The sequence below is a fragment of the Malaclemys terrapin genome, chromosome 2 (genome assembly GCF_027887155.1).
Source record: "Malaclemys terrapin pileata isolate rMalTer1 chromosome 2, rMalTer1.hap1, whole genome shotgun sequence".
In the NCBI taxonomy this organism is placed as follows: Eukaryota; Metazoa; Chordata; order Testudines; family Emydidae; genus Malaclemys; species Malaclemys terrapin.
Window position 1 is genome coordinate 60488970 of NC_071506.1, and position 20491 is coordinate 60509460.

The window sequence follows — 20491 nt, forward strand, 5'->3', positions numbered from 1 at the left end:
AAGACCCCACTGTGCTAGGCACTGAACAAGCAGAAAAGATGGTCCCCCAGAAAGCTTACAGTCTAAGGCTACATGGACACCACGGCACTTACAGTGGCGCAGCTTCATGGCTGCAGCTGCACTGTTGTGCTTGTGGTGGAGCCACTCTAAGCCGACGGGAAAGAGCTCTCAAATCTGCTTCATGATTCCTGCCACAGAGAGAGGCAGTAGCTATGTCGGTGGGAGAAGCTCTCTCGCCGACATAGCGTGTCTACCCCAGCGCTTAGGTCAGTATCACTTACGTGACTTGTGCAAAGGTATGGCTCATCCACACCCCTGAGCGATATAAGTTATACCTAAGTAACCTGTAATGTAGACAAAGTCTAAGTAAAACACAAACAACAACAAATGGATGCAGAAAGGCCAACGGGGGAGTGCAAGGAAACAATGAGACAATAGTGGTCAGCATGAAAGGCAATGGTTTCAGCATACCAGTGGCTTAACTGCTGTCAAATTTTTTACAGGCCTCACTGAAAAGAAGAGTTTTGAGGAAGGATTTGAAGGAGGATAATGAGGGAGCTTTGTTTTTGGGGAGCACCTCCCAAGCATGAAGGGTAGCATGGCAGAAAGCACAAAGGTTCTTGTTTGAAACTTTAACAAGTGGGCAACGGAGGTTGGCATCATGGGCTAATCAGAGGCAGAAGTCAACCTTTTGATAGTGAATGAGATGAGAGGTAGGGTGGGGCTAGGTCATCCATCAAGAGTGTTGAAAGTGAGGGAAGTAGCTTATGTTTGATGCAGTAGCGAAGGGGGAGCCAGCGGAAGGATGCAAAGAGAGGAGTGATGTGGTAAAAGCAAAGGACTAGGGAAATGATGTTTGCAGCAGCATTCTGAAGGGAAATGAGTGGGACATGTCTGAATTTGTCAAGGCTAAAGAAAAAGATGCTGCAGTAATTGAAACATAGACAATGAGAGCCTGGACTAGAGTTTTAGCTGTGATGGATAGGAAACAGTGTATATTAGAGTTGTTATGCAGAAAGACTCAGAAAGATTTAGATACAGCCTGGATGTGAACAGACACAAAAAGAATGAAGTGACTCCAAGGCCACATAACAAATCAGTGACAGAGTTGAGAAGTGGAGGAGCTCTTGGCTCCTAGTCCTATATTCACTCCTCTATAGTAAGTTGCCCTTCCAGAGTATGTTACCGTTTTTACAGAAAGTTCATTTCCAACATGCTTTGTGATGAAATACATGCAAAATGGTAGTTTTACATACATATATATTCATACAGTAAAAGTTTATTATATTTTTATCAATTTTCATCATGGAAAAAGGCTAAAAAAGTGAAGTGCCACAGATTCTGTACCAGGACTGGTGGTTTTTAATATATTAATGATCTGGAAGAGGGGTTGAGAATTAAAATGATAAAATTTGCAGATGACACAAAATTAGTTAGGTTGGTCAAGTCTGCAGAAGAGTGTTTTTCCAAGTTCGGGTCATGACCCAGTACTGGATTGAGGCATGTAAGGCACTTGTAAGGCCTGTAAGCATGTAAAGCCTTGCTCAGCGACCCATTGGCTCTGGTCAGCACTGCCGACCAGGACAAAAAGTCCCATTGGCAGTGCTGCTCAGCTAAGGCAGGCTAGCACCTACCTGCTCCGACACCGTGATGCACCCTGGAAGCAGCCAGCAGCAGGTCCAACTTCTAGGCAGCGCGGGCACTGGGCTCTGCGGGCTGCCCCCGCCCCAAGCACCAGCTTCACACTCCCAGCCAATCGGAGCTGGGGGGGGGCGCAGTGTCTGCGGGAGAGAGCCACGTGGAGCTGCTTGCATTCCTCCACCTAGGAGCCAGACCTGCTGCTGGCCGCTTCTGGGGCGCAGTGTGGTCCGTGGTGCCAGGACAGGCAGGAAGCCTCTGCACCCTGGCTGCGTTGCTGACCAGAAGCCGCTGGAGGTAAGTCCGCTCCCCAACCCCTGCCCCAGCCCTGAGCCCCCCAAGTCCCAGCCCAGAGCCTGCACCCCCAGCCCAGAGCCCTGACCCCTCCTGACCCTAACCCCTCCCCCAGCCCAGAACCCCCTCCCACACCCTGAACCCCTCATTCCTGGCCCCACCACCTCAGCCCTCACCCCAACTCTCTGCCGCAGCCCTGAGCCCCTCCAATACCCCAAGCTCCTCATCCCCAGCTCCGTTGGGTCATGGGCATCAACAATTTTCTTCCACTGGGTCCACAGGAAAGAAGTTTGAAAACCACTGCTGTAGACAACTGTGAGGAACTTCAGAAGTACCTAACCAAACCAGTCGAATGGATAACAAAATGACAGATGAAATTCTATATTCAAAAAATGCAAAAGAATATCCACTGAAGAGAATTATTTGAAATTCTCACACACCTTATGGGGTTCTAAATTAATGCCATCAGTTAAGGAAAAAAGACATACGGTGAAATCTTGGCCCCACTGAAATCAATAGCAAAATTCACATTGATTTCAGTGGAGCCAGGATTTCATCCCTGGGCATCACTGTGAAGAGCTCAATGAAGAGCTCTGCTCAATGTGCAGCAGAGATTAAAAAAGGAAACAAAACATGAGGATGCATAAGGAGTAGGAGGGAGAATAATATGAAAATATTATATAAATCATGGTATGTCCTTACCTAGTATATTGTGTGCAGTACTGGTCCCCCATCTCAAAAAGCACATAGCAGAAAGAGAGGGAATTCAGATAAAGGCAATGTAGTGGAGTAATCACCCAGCTCCGGCCCTGGAAGGGTAAAAGCAGCCCTGGAGAGGGCTTCAGCAGGGTAAGAGGAAACAGCTGTGAGAAGCTGAGTGAGTCGCTGACCTGACCACAGCTGTGGCCAGCTTAATCAGGGCCCAGCTGGCCCTTATAAGAGGGCTGGGGCCAGAAGCTAAGGGGAGATACTCTCTCTCGCCTTTTGAGAGGGAGAGACTTGGCTGCTGAGCAGGGTACCTAGACTGGAGCAGGGCTAGGGGAAGGCCAGAGTAGCTGGGGAGCTCTGGCCTGGAAAACCCCCAGCTGCAGGTCTTGCTAAAGGCTGGAAAAGGTATGGGGGTTGCAGAGGCAGCAGGTCCAAACCCCCCTTGCCAATGAGTGGTATAGACTGCAGTCTTCCCCAGTGAGATGGGGATAGATGGTGACTTGCAGTAGCCACTGAGGTGAGGTGGGGCTAGGGGGCTGGGGATTCCCTGGGGAGGGGAGACCCTGAGAGACTGTGGGGTACTGCAGGGGGCAGAACCCTGAGAGAAGGGGTCTGGGAGGGACATGGGGGGCCAACAGCAAGGAGAGACACCTGGAGGCTGGCAAGTTAATTCCCGGGACGACCAGCAGGTGGCGCTGTGCCGGTGAGTTGTCACCCCTGCTATAGGCAACAAGAATGATTAGGGGCACAGAAAAACTCTCATGTAAAAAGCAATTGAAAGGTTTGGACTGTTTGTTTTAGAAAGCAGATGAACAAGAGGGCACATGGAAAAAAGTATACAAAAAATGATGTAGGAAAGTAGGCTGAATAGAAATTCCCAGTCTTTCTTAGAATATAAAAACAAGGGGACATTCAATGACATTTGAAGATGGATAAATCAAAACTGATAAAAGGAATTATTTTTTTCATACAAGGCTCAATTAGCCAGAGGAACTCCTTGCCAAAACACATAATTGAGGCCAAGAACTTAGCCGGATTTAAAAAAGGACTGGATATTTTTATGGATAATAATAATATCCAGTGTTATAATAGTAAATATTAAAAAAATAATAAGATTCAGGGGATAAGTCCACATGTGCATATATTAGGGTTAGAAGAAAACCTTTTCTTGCAGACGGTTATTCCATAACTACTTATTGCAGGGTTTTATGCACCTTTCTATGAAGCAACTGGGGCTGGCCAGTGTCAGAGACAAGATAGATTGACCTTGGGTCTGTTCCAGTATGGCAATTCCTATGTTCCAATGCCCCTAAATGAAACTTAATGTTTGGGTCAGAACAGTTTTGGTAAATATGCAAAGAAAGTCAAAATTAAAGGATGATTTGGTGATTTGATATATATATTTAATACATTGCATTTTTTAAAATGGCTTTACAGCTAACTAGCTTTTTTGTTTGCATTGAGTCTTGCGTTAAACCTCAAAAGATCTGATTTTTAATTAACTCTGCATGTATGGAGTAGTTTAAATGTTTTAATAAACCTTTACTGCCATCATCAGTTTCTCATTCAGTACGATATTACATTTAAACTAATCTACAGATAGATAGATCTAAACACATGCACACAAATAACCTGGATATTCAAAACCTAATACATAGTCCTTTTACCCCATACATACAGCTATACCCCATACATACACTATGCCCTCCAGTTAAATGTTTTCCCCTGTTAATATATGCCCTTCCAATCGCCAGCTCTTTGAGATCACTAAGAGGAACAAAACATTCATTCTATTTGTGCAAATTGAAGAATGGCAAAATTAAAACAAAGATGAATTTGCTATGGTGTTTACTTATATAAGACAAGAATTATAACTCACTGAAAATTGGTCTGTGTTGTTTGATATAAAAACAGTCTGTAATTGGCTATTACACAGAGTAAACAGAGCAGTTTCATAGCTATTCCTCTTACACCTATATGCTGAGACATCACTAAATTATTGTTTGTTTTTTTTTGGGGGGGAGCGGTTTGGGGGGGCCAAACTGATAAATAAATAAAAGGGTTAGCTTAAACTGAAACAGATTTTTTTTTCTTGCAAAAAAAATTAAATAGTAAAAATTTGTGTTGAAATGTTTTGTTCAACCCAAAACTAAATTTAAAAAAAAAGTTTTGTTTATTTTTAATAATTAAATGCTTGTTTGAACTTTGTTTCAAAACATCTTTTGAAATAGTCAAAATAACCCTTTGTAACGGTCAAAATGAAACATTTCAAAATGAAGAAAAGTTAAAATATTTCCATTTGAATGGCTGAAATGAACCATTTAGAATTTTTTTTTTAAAGCCCCCTTTTCTCCCCCCGCCACTTATTGATCCAGTCAGTAATAAAATGCCAGTCAGGAATCATCAGTAACTTGGATAATTTGCACAGAAATTATTTCAGTACATTTCGTGTTCCTAGTTTTGGTGGATTAATTTTCCATCTGATCAGAGCCAAAGTTTCTGGCATATACACCATGGACTTTTCACAGATTTGGAACTTTGATCTTGAGCACAAGTATAAATGCTATTGTTTAAGTGTGTATTAAAATAAATAACCATCCCATCTGAAGTAAAAAGAATCCATAGACAAATGTCATACACAATGACAATGCACTTATGCTTTGGGTCATTTCCACTGGTCAGGCATTAACTCCATTTTGATATGAGTAAGGGAAAATTCTACTACAAAGGCAGTCATCATGGGCAACTTCCTTCCTGTTACAACCTAACTTCCTAGTATAGGCTCCTTGGGGACCTAGAAGATTTTCAGAGGATCAGAACTATTCACCACTCTTGAACTGGGGGACATATTACTTTACTAATTAAATTTAAATGTGTAAGTATCGCTCCTACATCTTGACAGCTCAGAAGAAAAATAAACATTGTGTATTATATACAAAACATGTTAAGGTTGCAAAGTCAAACACTCGAAAGCTATGAAATGCCACAATTAAGATTGAACATACAACATTAATGCAGTCCTCTGATGTCAATAGTTCATGGATTAGGGACCCAATCTTATGGGGTTCCAGGGGCTTCTGTACAGATTAATTAGAATCTTTCTATCTACCCAATGGGACTCAGTGCTCAGTCTAGAAGATACCATCAGAGATGCTTAGTTTTGCAGTTCTCAAACTGTGGATTTGTCTCTCCAGAGATAACAGCAACAGTTTTTAAATAAATAAATATACAGAAGTGAGAAATAACACACCTCAACCCTATTGTCCCTCTTCAAATTTGTATACACAGAGTCAATCCCTTACCGCTCTCTAAAAGTGCAAAGTTTCCAAAAAAAAAAAAAAAAAAAAACATTGTTGGGCGCAGAATAGATCTGGACAAGGAGAAGAAGTCTGGAAATAAATGTGAGAAGGGAGGGACAGGCAGTAGAAACAAAAGTGAAACTGTTTGAGCAGCATATTACAGAAGTCTTGAGGTATTTCTGAGTGTAGCCTTCGTTGATTTGAGATCTACCATACCATTCTCTCACTAGCAGCAGGCTGTAAAAAAAGACCCAGTTTGGGAATATTTTAATGAAGTTCCTCTACCTGTGGGTAAAACAGGCATGCGTGTGAAATGCAAACAGTGCCACAAAGAAATGCAAGATCTAGTTGCCCGAATAGAGCCACATTATGAGAAGCGTTCCTTCTCAGGAGGAAGCTGCGTTGAAGATGATGAAAGAAACATGTCTGAACATGCAGGATTTTCAGATTTGTAAACTTTTATATTTCATACTTCTTTCTTAAGGACTGCCTGTCTTCCTTCTGGACTATTCTTGAATTCTCATGTTTGAGCAAAAAATAGTTGTTACTCTATGGTACTAACATTTTAGATGCAGTTGTGATCAAAAATAAATAGCTGAAATAGGCAGATCTTCCTTTTACAATTTCACCTTTAAAGTAGTACTGTCAGTGAACGCAATGAGTAATACTAAAGGAACAGTATGGTAATAATAATTAAATAACTGCATTGACTTATTTTGTTTAGGGGAATCCAACCTCAACATCCAGGATTCTGAAGACCATCCACCTTCAAAATCACAGTCATTTTCTATAGTTTCAGAGTTATCTGCCAATGACAGTGTTTTAGTCACATCATGTATGTCACATAGCCCACAGTATATCACCTGTAGCAAAAAGAAGAAGAAAAATCTCCATCACCCAGAAACAACCATAGAGAAATTTTCGATAACCAGCAAATTACAAAAAGAGGTAACTGATGACAAAATTGCCTGGTTTGTTTATGCAACAAACTTTCCTTTCCGTATGATTGAGAACCCACACTTCATTAACATGGTTCAGTTATTAACACCAGGATAGAGTCCACCCAACAGAGCAGATGTCGCAGGCAAATTGCTGGATAAAGCATATGGAAGAGAAATTGAGTAGTGTGCAAAAGGTCTAGAGAGTGAAATTGTTAACCTGATGGGTGGAGCAATGTCCACAATGATCCTGTTGTATGTGCTTATGTGACAACAGAAGAAGGGAATGTCTTCCTTACAGAAACAATGGATACATCAGGAAATGCACACACAGCAGAATACTTATCAGAAGTAGCAGTAAAAGCTATAACAAACTGGGGGGGGAAAAAAGTTCAAATGTCTAGAATGCAGCTTGGTCACAGACAATGCTGCAAATGTATCTAAGATGAGAAGAAACTATTTAGAAGAGAGCCCTAAGCTAATAACATACGGTTGCAGTGCTCATTTGATGCACCTCCTAGCCAAAGACTTCAGTGTTCCAGAAATAAAGGCTAATGTTGTTGAAATTGCAAAATACTTTTGTAACAACCACTTTGCAGCAGCTGCTCTGAAAAAAGCGGGAGGAACCAAGCTAACTCACCCACAAGACATGCGATGGAACTCTGTAGTAGACTGTTTTGAGCACTATATCAAGAACTGGCCTAATCTGAGGAGTTTGTGAACAAAATCATGAAAAAATAGATGGCACTGTCACAGCCAAAGTTTTTAACATTGGGCTTAAGAGAAACATTGAGCACATGCTGAGTACCCTGAAGCCTATTTCTGTAGTTTTGAACAAAATGCAGTGAAATAGCTGTTTTATTGCTGACGCCGTTGAAATATTGAAGGAACTGAGAGATCTTAAAAAGAGAAAAATGCAATGACAGAGTTAAATTACAAGCATTAAAAAAATGAATGGGACACGCCCTATCTCCAGCTCTTTTCTTGCAAATATTTTCTATACTCAATACCAGGGTCAAACCTTAACTGCTGAAGAGGAGTTGGCTATGACGTGGACATCCAGCAATCATCCCTCCATACTGCCAACTATAAAAAACTTCAGTGCTAAGGGTGAACCATTCAAGAAGTATATGTTTGCTGCTGATGTTTTAAAGAAAGTCACACCAGTGAACTGGCAGAAGTCACTTAAGCACTTGGATTCAGAGACTGTTGAAGTGAATCTCACTTTTAACAGCAGTAGCTTCTTCTGCCGATGTAGAGAGAATATTTTCGTCCTTTGTACTAATTCATTCCAAATTGAGAAATCGTTTGGGACCTAAAAAAGCAGGAAAGATTGTTTATAATCTGGAAGAGAAAAACAAACATGAAAATGAAGGTGAAGACAACTGGGTTAGCTGCAGAAGCCAATATTTGAAGTTTCTCATGTTGACCTGGCTGACATAGTCTATTTGATTTTTTTTTAATATTTAACTTTTAGTTAAACAATTGAAACAAAAACAAACCTGATCTTTAAAAAAGAAAAAACTTGAATGTTTAACTAAATTCAAAAATTCATATGCTTGTTTTGTTAAAATATTATAGGTTTGCTGTGGGGGGGGGGAACGCCAGAAGACAACGTTGTTGCTTTAGTTAAATAAAACAACTTATTGTTTTGGTGATGTTCTTCTCCTAATACAGCAGGGCAAGAAAATCCTCCAAAAATTAACGATTAAGTTGTTGAACGAGAGATATTTATGAAGTCATTGGGAGGTGAACTATCTGCTTCAATTACCTTTGGTAAATGAAATAACCAAACAATCATTCATTTTTCTGATATAGCTGTAAAATGAATCTGAAAAGTTTTCAAAATAAATCACTTAAAAATATATAATTATGCCTTCTAAAAATGAAACCTACATCTATCTCTGAGTTGTGAAGAATATGTATTAAGGTTGTAACAACCAACAAGAATACACTTTTATGTGGAAATCCATGATTAAATCGAGTCTTCCTGACTAGTGGATTTAAATAAAATTTAAACACTTTCTAACAGGGTGGATTTAGAAAAAGTGTTTCATTCTGCATGCTTTTTCTTTAATAATGTGGCTGGTAAAACCTTTAAAGTTAGTGCATGTAGTTCATATAACTGCACCTACCCTACAGCAATATAGCATAGTGACAACTGCTAGTTTCTTCTCTAGATTGTCAATAAACAGAGCTAGCATGAGACACAATTAGTAGTACATCTTTGCAGAAGGTGTCAAGTATCAGGGGGTAGCAGTGTTAGTCTGTATCTACAAAAACAACAAGGAGTCTGGTGGCACTAGGGTGACCAGAGCACCCAAGTCAAATATCGGGACGTAGGGGAAGGGGGGCTGCGAGCACTTCTGGGCTCCAGGCTACGGCGCATTTCCTTTTTTGTCCAGTGTCCCGACGGCACGTCGGTCGGGAAGCGGGACAAACAAGGAAATATCGGGACAGTCCCGATAAAATCGGGACGTCTGGTCACCCTAGGTGGCACCTTAAAGACTGACAGATACATTTGGGCATAAGCTTTTGTGGGTAAAAATATCCAAAGAAGTGAGGTTTTTACCCACAAAAGCTTATGCCCAAATATATCTGTTAGTCTTTAAGGTGCCACCAGACTCCTTGTTGTTTCTGCAGAAAGGTGATTCCTTCAGTAATTCAGCCAAAGGTATGGGACAACGCCCTGGGATAACAGAGTAGCCTACAACTGCACCCGCCCCAGTAATTTGAAGGATGAGGCAGTGGCTGCAGTACACGTGTCAGGGTGAATTTTTAATCCCCGCTCCCTTTATTTGTACGTGACTTGCCTACAGCTTCCCCAAGGGCCTGGTCCTGTCCGCAGCCTAGGCAGCCGCTGTGTGCGCGCTCCTGGTGGCTCCGTGTCAAACTATCAGACGCCCACGCCGGCCTAGGGCGCCTGAGGGCAGCTGGGCGGCAGCAGCAGGCTGGAAGGACCGTCCCCCGCGCTGGCAGCTGGCTCGACGGTAGCCTGCCCGAGCCGCTCCTGGGTGGGACTCTCGCGGCCTGCGCTGCTCGGCGAGGCGCCCGCACAGCCGGCCTAAGGCTTAATGACAACACAGAGCTCCCCAAATCCCCACGCGGGGCACGAGACAGGGCTGCATACTCCGAGGAGCCACGCGGGGATTCAGCGCCCGCCGCACGTTTAACGGTCACGGGCTGACCCCGCCCACCTGGCCGGCCTTGCCTATGCCTATGCGTAGTCAACGTGTGTGTGAGTGGTATTGCACCGTCGCGGCTGCGCATGCGCAGAGTCTGTAGCTAGGGGAGGGGCGGAGCCCGGCACTGCGCAGGCGCATCTCTGACCTCCAGTTCCCATTACTTTAGTGGGACCGGTTCAGGATACTGCGGAGCAACACAGAGGTTGGCGTTCTGCCATACTTCCGGTCACGTGGGGCGAACGGAAGCGGTGTTTGTCACGTGGCTCTTTCTGGGCTCGTTTTAACTGGGGAGAATACAGTTCCTCCTTCCGTTCCTTTCGCGGGTGCACGAGAGGCAGCTGGAGAGCGGTCAGCGGCCCACGAGGTGCGGGGCTGGGGGAGCAGGGACGGACTGGCGGTCTGGGCTGAGGGGATCCTGTGGGTCGGAGAGGTCTGTGCGGGGCGGATTGGAGGGGCGAGGTCTGTGCTGCGGGGAGGGAGTTCTCTGGTGGGTTGCATGGGTGTGCGTGTAGGGTGGGTATGTGTGGAAGGAGGGGTTTAGGGGAGGCTGGGGGGGCGAAAGCAGGGATGGGCGGTCTGGGTGTGTGGGGATGGGTGTGTGTGGAATAGGGTGACCAGACAGCAAATGTGAAAAATTGGGATGGGGGTGGGGGGTAATAGGAGCCTATATAGAAAAAGCCCCCAAAATCAGGACTGTCCCTATAAAATCAGGACATCTCGGGGGTTGGACTAGATGTTCTCCTGAGGTCCCTTCTGACCCTGATATTCTATGGCTCTAGTGTGGGAGGAGGGATTGGGGGATCTGTCTGTGCTTGTTGTGTAAGCACTCATTAAGGTGGTTGGGTGCAGAGTTGGCGCGAGTGCCTTGGTGAGGCAGTTGGTGTGTGTCACAACAACAGCCCTGTGGCCAACTAGCCAGCTCCTGCATGTTTCTGGCAAGCTGCTAATGTACTTTGAGGCCACTGAGACTGTCTCCCTAGAACCTGAGTGTTGCAGAGCCCAGAGAGTAGTTTCCAGCCCTGGGTGAAGCATAGATGCCCTGGATATGCCTCTGAGCTCTTGGACGTGGAAAGCACTGTTAGCTCTGAGAGCCTCCTACTGGATTCCAAACAAAAACTTAAATGGACTCATTGTTAATTGTCACTCTGGCAATTCCATTACAAGACTCACACTAGTTGATAGTTTTCTTTCATACGCGGTTGCTGGCGGCAAGAAGTTTCATGCTTCTCTCTACAGAGAAGACATTGCCAATTATATCACTATAATGTGCCAGTGTGGTTAAACTTCTATAATTACACCAATGTAACTCCCTGTGTGGGCACTTAGCCCTCAATAATGTTGGCTTTTTTGCCTTTGCTTAATTGCTCTCAAAGTAACCTACAATAGGTTAAAATACATAAATGCATTCATACTGGAATAAGAATGTCCATAAAGTAACCTAACTGGAATAAGTGTGTCCACACAGGGAGTATAGCAGTCTAAATTCACACCCTGTATCATACCGGTATAACTTTCCCATATAGAGAAGCCTTAGTTTCTAGCCCTATTGGTTACAGAGACAAGCTTAAAAACATGATGCAAGTGCATCCTAATATCTCAGAAACTAAAAGACAAATAAGAGAGAACTGCTGCTAGAAAGTATTGGTACAGTAACAGCTGACCGACTATTTAGTCACCACAGAGAATTTGTAGATTCTAGACTTGGTCTATACTTAAGCTTTGCTGGCATAGAAATGTCAGTTGGATGTGTGAGACTTTTTTACACACGTGGCCAACATAGCTGTGCTGACAACATTCTGGTGTAGACAGTTCTACTGGCAGAAAGCTATTTTGCCAGTATAGTTCATTTTGTTTTGGGAACTGGTATAAGATAACCTGCAAAAGAATTATTGTCAGTATAAGCTAGTTCTACACTAGGGGAGTTTGTCAATATAGAAACTCCTTGTAGATCTTGCTGTTTTCTATAATATTCAAGCTTGCATTAAGAAAATTTCTACTATAGCTCTCATAGGCTTGGTCACATCCCTCACTGATGTACCTCTGCTGATATACTCCTCAGTATAGATGCAGCTAGGTTGATGGATGAGTACTTCTGTCAATCTAGCTAATATTTAGGGAGGCAGTGTTCCTATAGCAACAGAAAAAACGTCACTGTAGGTTGCATCTACACTATGGGGCTATGTTGGCATAGTCTCTGTAGTGTGGACATACCCATAGGAAAAACAATGCCAGGAGAGGTGTACACCTCTCTCCTGTAGTCCATCTTGATGTGCTTCTAACTTTGTATTAATATGCAGCTGTTCAGAGCTCTTCATACTGGAAATATCTACCCACTGTCTAGTGTCATTGCAGCTTTGTCTACACATAGACTTTCCCTGGTTTAACTGAACATGTTATTTTTAACTGATTCAGAGCTGTTCGACACTACAGAGTCAGGCTGGTTTAACTATATTGCTCAGGGGGCTGTGAAAAATTTCACACCCTGTGCAATGTAGTTAAGCTGACCTAAGCCCTGTGGTAAACACCACTAGGTTGATAGATGAATTCTTCCATTGAGCTAGCGTCCCTTGAGCAGTGGATTTACTACAGCGGCAGACGAACCCCATCTGAAACTGTAGTACATGTCTACACTACAGCAATGCTGCTGCAGCGTTTCTAGTGTGGACATATCTTAGTTGTATGTAGATGAAGTCTGTAGCTCAATGTATTAATTTGGATGGTTTGGCATAAAACAATCTTCTGATCACTTAAAATGGGGTTTTTTTCCCCTCAGGGTTACTTTGAAGTTAAAGAAAAAATCACAAACTCCAGGCCCTGATGGTTATAGTATCAGCTAAGCAAGTTTAACTTGGGTGAGATAGATTACTGTTTAGCAAACCAATTTTGGTGTAGCTGTGCAATATTTTTCAGTGACCCACATCATTTTTGTAATGCTACCGCTTAGTGGTATTTTAAAATATGAATACGGAAAAGTAGAATAGGAAACAAAGTTAAATGTTTGCAAACATCTGTTGTCTCAGATCAGGAGTACCAAGCAATAAGAGTAAGTATTTCAAGAACAATCCTTTGTTCTATTACTTTGAATTAGAAATCTGATTTGGGCAGAAAATCAAAGCCAACTTGTTAAATCCCCTGACTACAAAGGAGACTAAATAGTGTACAGTACTATTGCTTTAAGGATAAATTGTAAAGCAAAAATATCTACAAGTCATGGGGAAAATGAATTAATACAAACCTAATTTGTTGGAAATTGGCTTTCAAACTAACTAGTAAACTGCCCTCAATATTTCACATAAGCACCCAGTATACTTTCCTATAATGAGAGAACAAATATTGAGTGAGAAGATCTTCAAATTCTTAAACAAAAGGATTATAAAAGATCACATGGGTTTATTTAAAAAAGGTACCATACTCCCTCATCACATTAAGTTTATTAATAAATATTTAAATTGCAGTAGCACCTAAAGACCACAGTGAGGTTGGATCCCATTGTGCTAGGCACAAAAAGTTGACAGCAGTACAATTCTGAATAAGACCTGGGGGCATACACCCCAAATAGCCATATTTGCCTTGTTTGCTGGGGACCTTGCTAGCATTGGGAGAGAAAGGAACCCTCAATTCTAACAAATGTTATACAGATAACCAACTTGTTTTCATTTTATGGTATGCAAATATAATTTCAGAAATTCTGCTACTTGTGGGGTTCTAAAAGAGAAGAAAGTTGATGTGATGGTTTTATAAATTGGAAAAGTACTTTTTAAAATATAATGTTAAAGTCCTGAGAGATGAGCTACAGGTTTCTTGGTTTCTCTTTGAACGTGTAATTCCACAAGTATTGACAATTACAGTGAAAATGAGAGTTTAGAAATCAGCTACTTCTTTCAGACCTCTGGGACCTTGTACAGTATCTCTGGCAGAGAAACCAGGAAGTATGTAATTTTAACTAAACTTAAATTCTAATCTTGACACAACTTTAAAAATGGAGTGAATGTAATTTGCACTTTAAAAATAAAAAATGGGGTAGATGACCTGCCAACATGTTTTATATACACTCTGATTTGAAAGGATAGAGTTTCTAGTGGAAATGAACAGAGGTAATTTCCTATTATGCCCTCCTCATAATGACATCTCCCACCATTTCTGAGACTAATCAAATGTGATTATAGTTGCGCTAACACTTTATTTTGAACAAACTGCTTTGTTTGATTGCAAATGAAATCGCTGATTTCTTATTTGAGACTTGCTTTAAGACACTTAGTTTATTTTACTACAGTTTGCATATGTTCTGTGAAATTGAGCTGGATTTCATTAGGCAATAGAAGACATTTACTATTGGCAAATCATTTTTATTGATTATTTTGAGTTATTTTCAGTCTTTCAAGTGTTCCAGATAATGATAAATTGGACAGCTAAATAACCTTACTGCTGTTGATATGTCTTCATAAATCATTTTCATCAGCAGCTGGGTGTCCAAATTCTAATGATAAATTGCCCCTTTGTCACTGGGGAGTTTAGTTAGAGAGTTGTCCAGTGGTCCTGACCATGCCCTTTCCATAGTATAGTGACATACTTAAGAGCATTAGTTGTCTTGGGACTCCATTGTAGTGGGATCTTGGTTTGGTAGTCTCAGAGGCAGCATAATCTTGGTAAGAGTTCTGACCTTGAATTGAACCTTCAGGGAATGTGCCATTGTGCTTACACGGAAACCTGTGCTCCCAAAGCGAGGTAAATATAACCTTTAACCTTAGTTCATCTTTCATACTTGTCAAACCCAACGGGACAAAAAAAAGCAATGGCTACTCCTTGGGAATATCATACTCTTGTAAAATCAATAACTCTGCATAGTGGAACATGCTTAAATATATAGACTTACCCACAACACATTCTTTTAATGGGCAACATTAATGCCTTCTGTTTAACTGCTTTTTGTCTCTTAAAAAATTGTGACATTTTACTGAACTTATCCCAGAACTCGCTTCATGAAAATGGTTTAATATTAAATTGTCACTGGGATCAGTGTTGCTTTACTGATGTAATAATCCTTTTGGCCCATTTTCCAAGTGAATGATGAGAATTCCATTTCTGTCAACTGTTCAAAATGTCTGGAACTTTTTTCTTTTAGGTAATGAGGATAGAGTCAGCAGTTAGTATTTGTTTCTGATGGTATTGCAAGTTTCCTGTCTCGACTCTGCTATGCTACTCCTTTGTAACCAGCAAGATGTCACATGAACTGTTAAAGAAATAAGGCTGTGAGTATATTGTTGGGATTTTTTCTTACTGTAAATACACAGTGCTTGGAGAGCTTCTGCAAGCTAGCAACCAGGAAGGTGTTTTCTGTTAAATCCAGACCCAAGTCACTGTGGTTTTGAACATTTTGATTTTGAAGGGGGCAAAAGAAGCAAGATGGCAGTGGGAAAACCCTTACTTGTTAGTTCTATTTTTCATGTGACTGAGTGTTCTGCATTAACAAATGCAAATTACTGTAAAATATACACCTACGTGTTGGCAAACTGTCCTGAGTGGCTGAGATGCTGGGCAAAGTGCCCAGGGGCATGTGTTTTCATAGCTTGAAGTTAGCCTTCTTCCATGCAGTAATAACTGTATCAAAGATAAGAAGTTGTTTCACTGGCATAATGATGACTTCCTTTTTGCCGTTTACCCAACTGAATGTCATTTCGTTGATGTATATTTCTCAATCTGAGATGCCAGCACTTCTGTTAAGTAAACCAAATAACGAGGAGTTTGTAGAATCCAGTCGGCTGTGTGGATTTCTAATTTATTTTTTCTCCTAAACACCACAGATGAGCATTGGCCTCAGATTTTGTTGCTCTGTCCAGAAATCCTTATATTGTGAGATGGGCTTTCAAATGCTGCTTACCTGAAGCCTGCCAGCTCTCACCTGAACTGCTGAGGTAATTTAAATGCTTCTCTTTTGCATCTCAGTACTAAGATACTAGAGTATTTGTCTATGCAATAAGCTTCTCAACAAGTAATAAATTAATCAGATAGCAGAATTCACTCTGGTTCTCCTGAACAAAAAGAATAAATCCCAGAATACTCAGATACAAGCTGTTCTCTTTAGAAACCAGAGAGCAAAGATAGCTACACTTCACCTGGCCATTCATCCCCATCCTACACTGGTGGAGTCCACATGGTGACAAGTAAGTATAATTACCACACTTGTGACTAAAAATGTGGAGGTAACTCATTTCTTAAATGGTTCTGAAGCTAACAGGCAGTCTGAACCTTTAATTCTAGTAAAGAGATTTATGTACTAACGTGGGACCTGATCTTCAGACTGTGGCTTGCTTTTGCACTTAAAATGAATTGCTGAAAAAAGCATGATTAATTTTGTGGATGCAAAATTAAACTGCCGTTTGAAGGCCAGGCTTAACTTGTAGTACTAGGATGCTTATTTTATACTTCTAAAGAGATGTCACTATATTAATATTTTCTTTGTGATCAAATACTTACTTTTAGTCTCATAGCATTAAATGCTCATCATAGACAGGAAGTTGCTTTGTTGGCATAATTTCTTTTTGCCATTTACCCAACTGATTGTTTTGACGTATCTGAAATGCCAGCCAAACACTGAATAAACCAAAAAGTGCCTGTGGATCAAATTCATTGTTTCTGATATGAACATTTTATTTAAAATAGTGAGAATTGAGTCAGTTGTGACGTTTATTTCAAATGTTTTTACGAGACCCATGTACTTTGTGTATAGCCAGCAAAATGTCCTATCAACTGGTAAAGTAATAAAAATGAGTCTGTTGCTTTTTTTTATATCAATACCAGAAATCAGAATCCAGTAAGAGTCAAATCTTCATCTGGTGAAAATCTGCACAGAATTGGTCCATGATGCTTTTCCATGATGTCCCTGAAACTATGTTGGCTTACACCAACTGAGGATCTGGCTTGGTGGTCAGGGGTTTCATTAGGCCAGCAGCTGGGAAGCTCTTCCTATTTTTATCTAGCCCCTGTCATTGTAGTGATCTTTTTTATTTCTGTTATAGCAATCTAAAAGATAAGTTGGAAACTGGAATGGGTGGCAAAAAATTGTACTAGCTTTGTGCTTTTATATTGCAGAAAATAATTGAAATTCAAGTCTTTTAAAATATATGCATTACACAGTGGCAAAATGACATACTGCAGAAATATAGTTCTTGTCCAGATTATCATGCCACACATACTGCAGGAAGACAAGTTCTCATCTTGAAATTAACTACCTTTCATTAAATCAGCACCGTAGACAACATGATGTTACTGGCATAATGATGATTTCCTTTTGCCGTTTACCCATCTGAATGTATGGTGATGTATATGTTCAAATCTGAGATGCCAGTAAAGGTTTGGATAAGTTCAGTAACTTAGTTTGTCAGCGTGATCAGTTTTATACATTTTTATTTCTGCAATTTTTTCAGTGGGAAATACCTTCGTTATGTGATTTGCTGAGCTCAGACACATTCAGAAATGCCATTTTCCTGACTTTGTTCTGCTCTTTGCAGCCAACAAGATGTTGGTTGAATTCTCTTAAGGTAAGTGGCGGGGGGAGTATTGTTTTTGTGATGCCTTTATATATATCTCTATGCTGAAAAGAATGAAACCTAGCACAGCTAAGGTAGGTAGAAGTCTAGGTTAAAATATGTGAACCAACACAACAAATGAGTCATGGAGAGCAGTCCTTTAAAAAGTTGTGAGGAAATAACCCTCTGACCATTCTGGGTGAGGACTCAACATTTTGAAAAGCTTAACAATCTTTCAGATTCAGCCCAACCTAAAACTAATTTCAGAAACTTTCATGTGAATATAAAAGGAAAATATAGTTGATTTCAAAGTCAGCCAGACCATTTTGAGTTCCAAATATTTGGGTTACATGTGATCATGTTAATATTTCTTTGAGAAAAGAGAGGTTTAAATAAGGACAAAGGATCTAATTTTGTGGAACTGAACCTCTTAAATTGTATTAAGATAGCCTCTTCCCCATATTCATAATTGTCCATGAGACGACTAATAAGCTTAGTTTTAGTCTTGGGTGGCAGACTGTTGCTTTGATGGCCTAATGATGATTATCTTTTGCCGTTTACCCAGCTGATTCTTTCTGGAGAGAACATCTGAGTCTGATGTGCCATCTTAATGTTGAGTTAGCTAGATCACATAAACTGTGACTCCAATTTAAGTGTATTTCTTATGCCTTTTCTTTTCAGAACAAGAATTTACATCAACCGTGGTGTTAAATATATGTTGTCTAATGTGCAGTTAACTTGCAGCTACCAAGAAGTCATACAGTTTTCAAGGTATTTTGAATGTTTCAAGAGCTAATTTTTCTGTCATATCTCTGTTTTGTTTTGATATTTTCATATTTTAACTGGATCCTAAAGCGATTATCAATCTGAATTGATATAATGAAAACTGATCAGAACCTTTTCTAGAGCAGGTTCTTTATTGTAATTAAACAACATTGCTGGGGGAGGGGGAAGAGAGAATGGATAAATATATTCTTAATATCAGCCTTCAACATAACTCTAAAATACATGGTAACACTGTCAATTTCTGATTTAAAAGCAGTTACTTTTAATCTACTGTCCCAAATGTATTAAATCAGCCTTTTAAAGGTAAATGTTTTGCTCATAAAAGATGCTAGATTGACTGCTCTAATGCTTGAGTTTTTTTATCCAGAGGCCAGGCATAATGTGGGCAGTAGCAATATGAGCTTTCCTAATCCCAGCCTGAGTTGACAGGAGGACCACTAGGGGTGAAGAGGGTAATTGTGTTCACACCCATTCAGATCTTGTCCTTTGCTTTGCCTGACAATAAGCATGTAAGATATGATGGTGGTTTTGTAGTGCAGCCCTGTCTGCAAGAAACGATCCTGAAACTAACAAATTGTGTGATGCTGACTTAGTCTTGTTATAAAGGCAAAGGGAAAATTCAAAAGCAAATTCAAGTTACTATTACTAATCTGTTATCAAGAAAATCTTCCAATCGCAGGACATTTTTCTTTCCAAAAGCACAATGTTTACTCGGTTATAGCTACCTCCCTTCATAGTGAGGATAGCCTGCTATGTAATCCCCAAAAGACCCAATTTAGACTTATTAAAAAAACAAACAAAAAACCTTGCATTAACATGCTGGAAACAACTCCACACTTCTGTATGAATAACCTTTTTTACATCAAATCAAAAGCTCACTAATCTGAGCCAGTTCCTCAACATTACATCTGTTTCCAGTTTCCTCAACAACATTGTGTCCATATTTGTCATTTTCTTCAATCTTGCAATATTTCTGGCCACTTGGGCTTCAGCAATGAAAATCCATCTCAGCTGCTTGCTGTAACTATTTCTGCGAAAAGTCTGTTTCACGCAGTATCCTCATACCTACATTTCACTTCTCTTTGGTGCATAATTTGTTTCAATTTTTGTTTAATTATATCCATACAATTCAGTTCTCATTCCTTCTGAGTTTGAAACTGATTCCCTTCACCCCATCTTCTCAGGCATGTTGTGGGAAGCAGCCCTGTGAACCAGGGAAAAGATGAGTGTGTTCTGTCTTTCTGCACCAAAGAATCTGCGGGAGTATAGGCATGTACAGTACATACAGGTATGGTCTGACCTGAAAAAGCATAAATTTAATTAACTTCTTGTGGTCAAATGTGGTAGTGAGTTTGTTTTCGTCTTGATGACTTTTTTCACTAATAGACTAATAATTTGTCATTCTAATTATAAGAGGCAGCACTGGCTAGGGGCACTGGACAGGGAGTCAAGAGACCTGGGTTTTATTCCTGACCTGTATGACAGTAGGCAAATTACTTCACACCTCTGTTCCCCCTCCTCTCCTTTGTCTCTTTTGTTTACAGGGCTGGCACTAGCAAAGAAAGCAGGTTCCTGGATGGCCAATAGAAAGGGGCAGCAGTCCGTCTGTTGGGGTGGCACATCCAGGTCAGTGGTGGCATTTCGGCGATGGTTCCTTCGGCGGCAGCTCAATCGCTCCTCTTCAGTCTTCAGCGGCACTTTGGCAGCGAGACCTTCAACTTTTTTTTCCCCTTTGCCACTTGAGGTGGCAAAAAAGCTGGAGCCAGCCCTGTCTGTTTAGACTAGAGTATGAGCTCTTCAATGCAGGGACTGTCCATATTAGGTGCCATACAAACAATGGGCCCTAATTTCACTTTAAGGCCTCTAGGTGCTACTGGCATACAAATAATAAAATAGGTATCATACCTCTAATTGTGTCTGAATGAAAAATATAGTTGTACATACTAAATGTTTTTAAACATACACATGTACAGTTTTTATGAAGTACTTGTGACATTCTATGTCGTTGAATTGCAGCAGCAAAAAAGCCCACAGAATGCAGACAAAGTTGGTAAAGTTTAATCACTAGACTCTGAATAAATTGTTCTACAAACTACCTTTTAGTTTATAAGCCATTT

General features: G+C 40.8%; 1 long non-coding RNA gene and 3 other non-coding genes across 6 annotated transcripts; all 4 read left to right on the plus strand.

Annotated features, from left to right (window-relative positions):
- Positions 1-10323: 10323 nt before the first annotated feature.
- On the plus strand, positions 10324-20285 carry LOC128832008 (uncharacterized). Of its 3 annotated transcripts, XR_008443873.1 has the most exons (7): positions 10324-10426; positions 15185-15311; positions 15864-15974; positions 17487-17600; positions 18270-18359; positions 19559-19662; positions 19919-20285. It is a non-coding gene; the product is annotated as an uncharacterized LOC128832008 (long non-coding RNA). The 3 variants fall into 3 exon arrangements; XR_008443871.1 differs by lacking the exon at positions 19559-19662; XR_008443872.1 differs by lacking the exons at positions 10324-10426; positions 19559-19662 and adding an exon at positions 10469-10492.
- Positions 15687-15772, plus strand: LOC128833290 (small nucleolar RNA SNORD87). The gene has a single exon (XR_008444180.1). It is a non-coding gene; the product is annotated as a small nucleolar RNA SNORD87 (small nucleolar RNA).
- LOC128833293 (small nucleolar RNA SNORD87) lies at positions 17328-17408 on the plus strand. Its single transcript, XR_008444181.1, has one exon. It is a non-coding gene; the product is annotated as a small nucleolar RNA SNORD87 (small nucleolar RNA).
- LOC128833295 (small nucleolar RNA SNORD87) lies at positions 18116-18195 on the plus strand. Its single transcript, XR_008444183.1, has one exon. It is a non-coding gene; the product is annotated as a small nucleolar RNA SNORD87 (small nucleolar RNA).
- Positions 20286-20491: the final 206 nt, after the last annotated feature.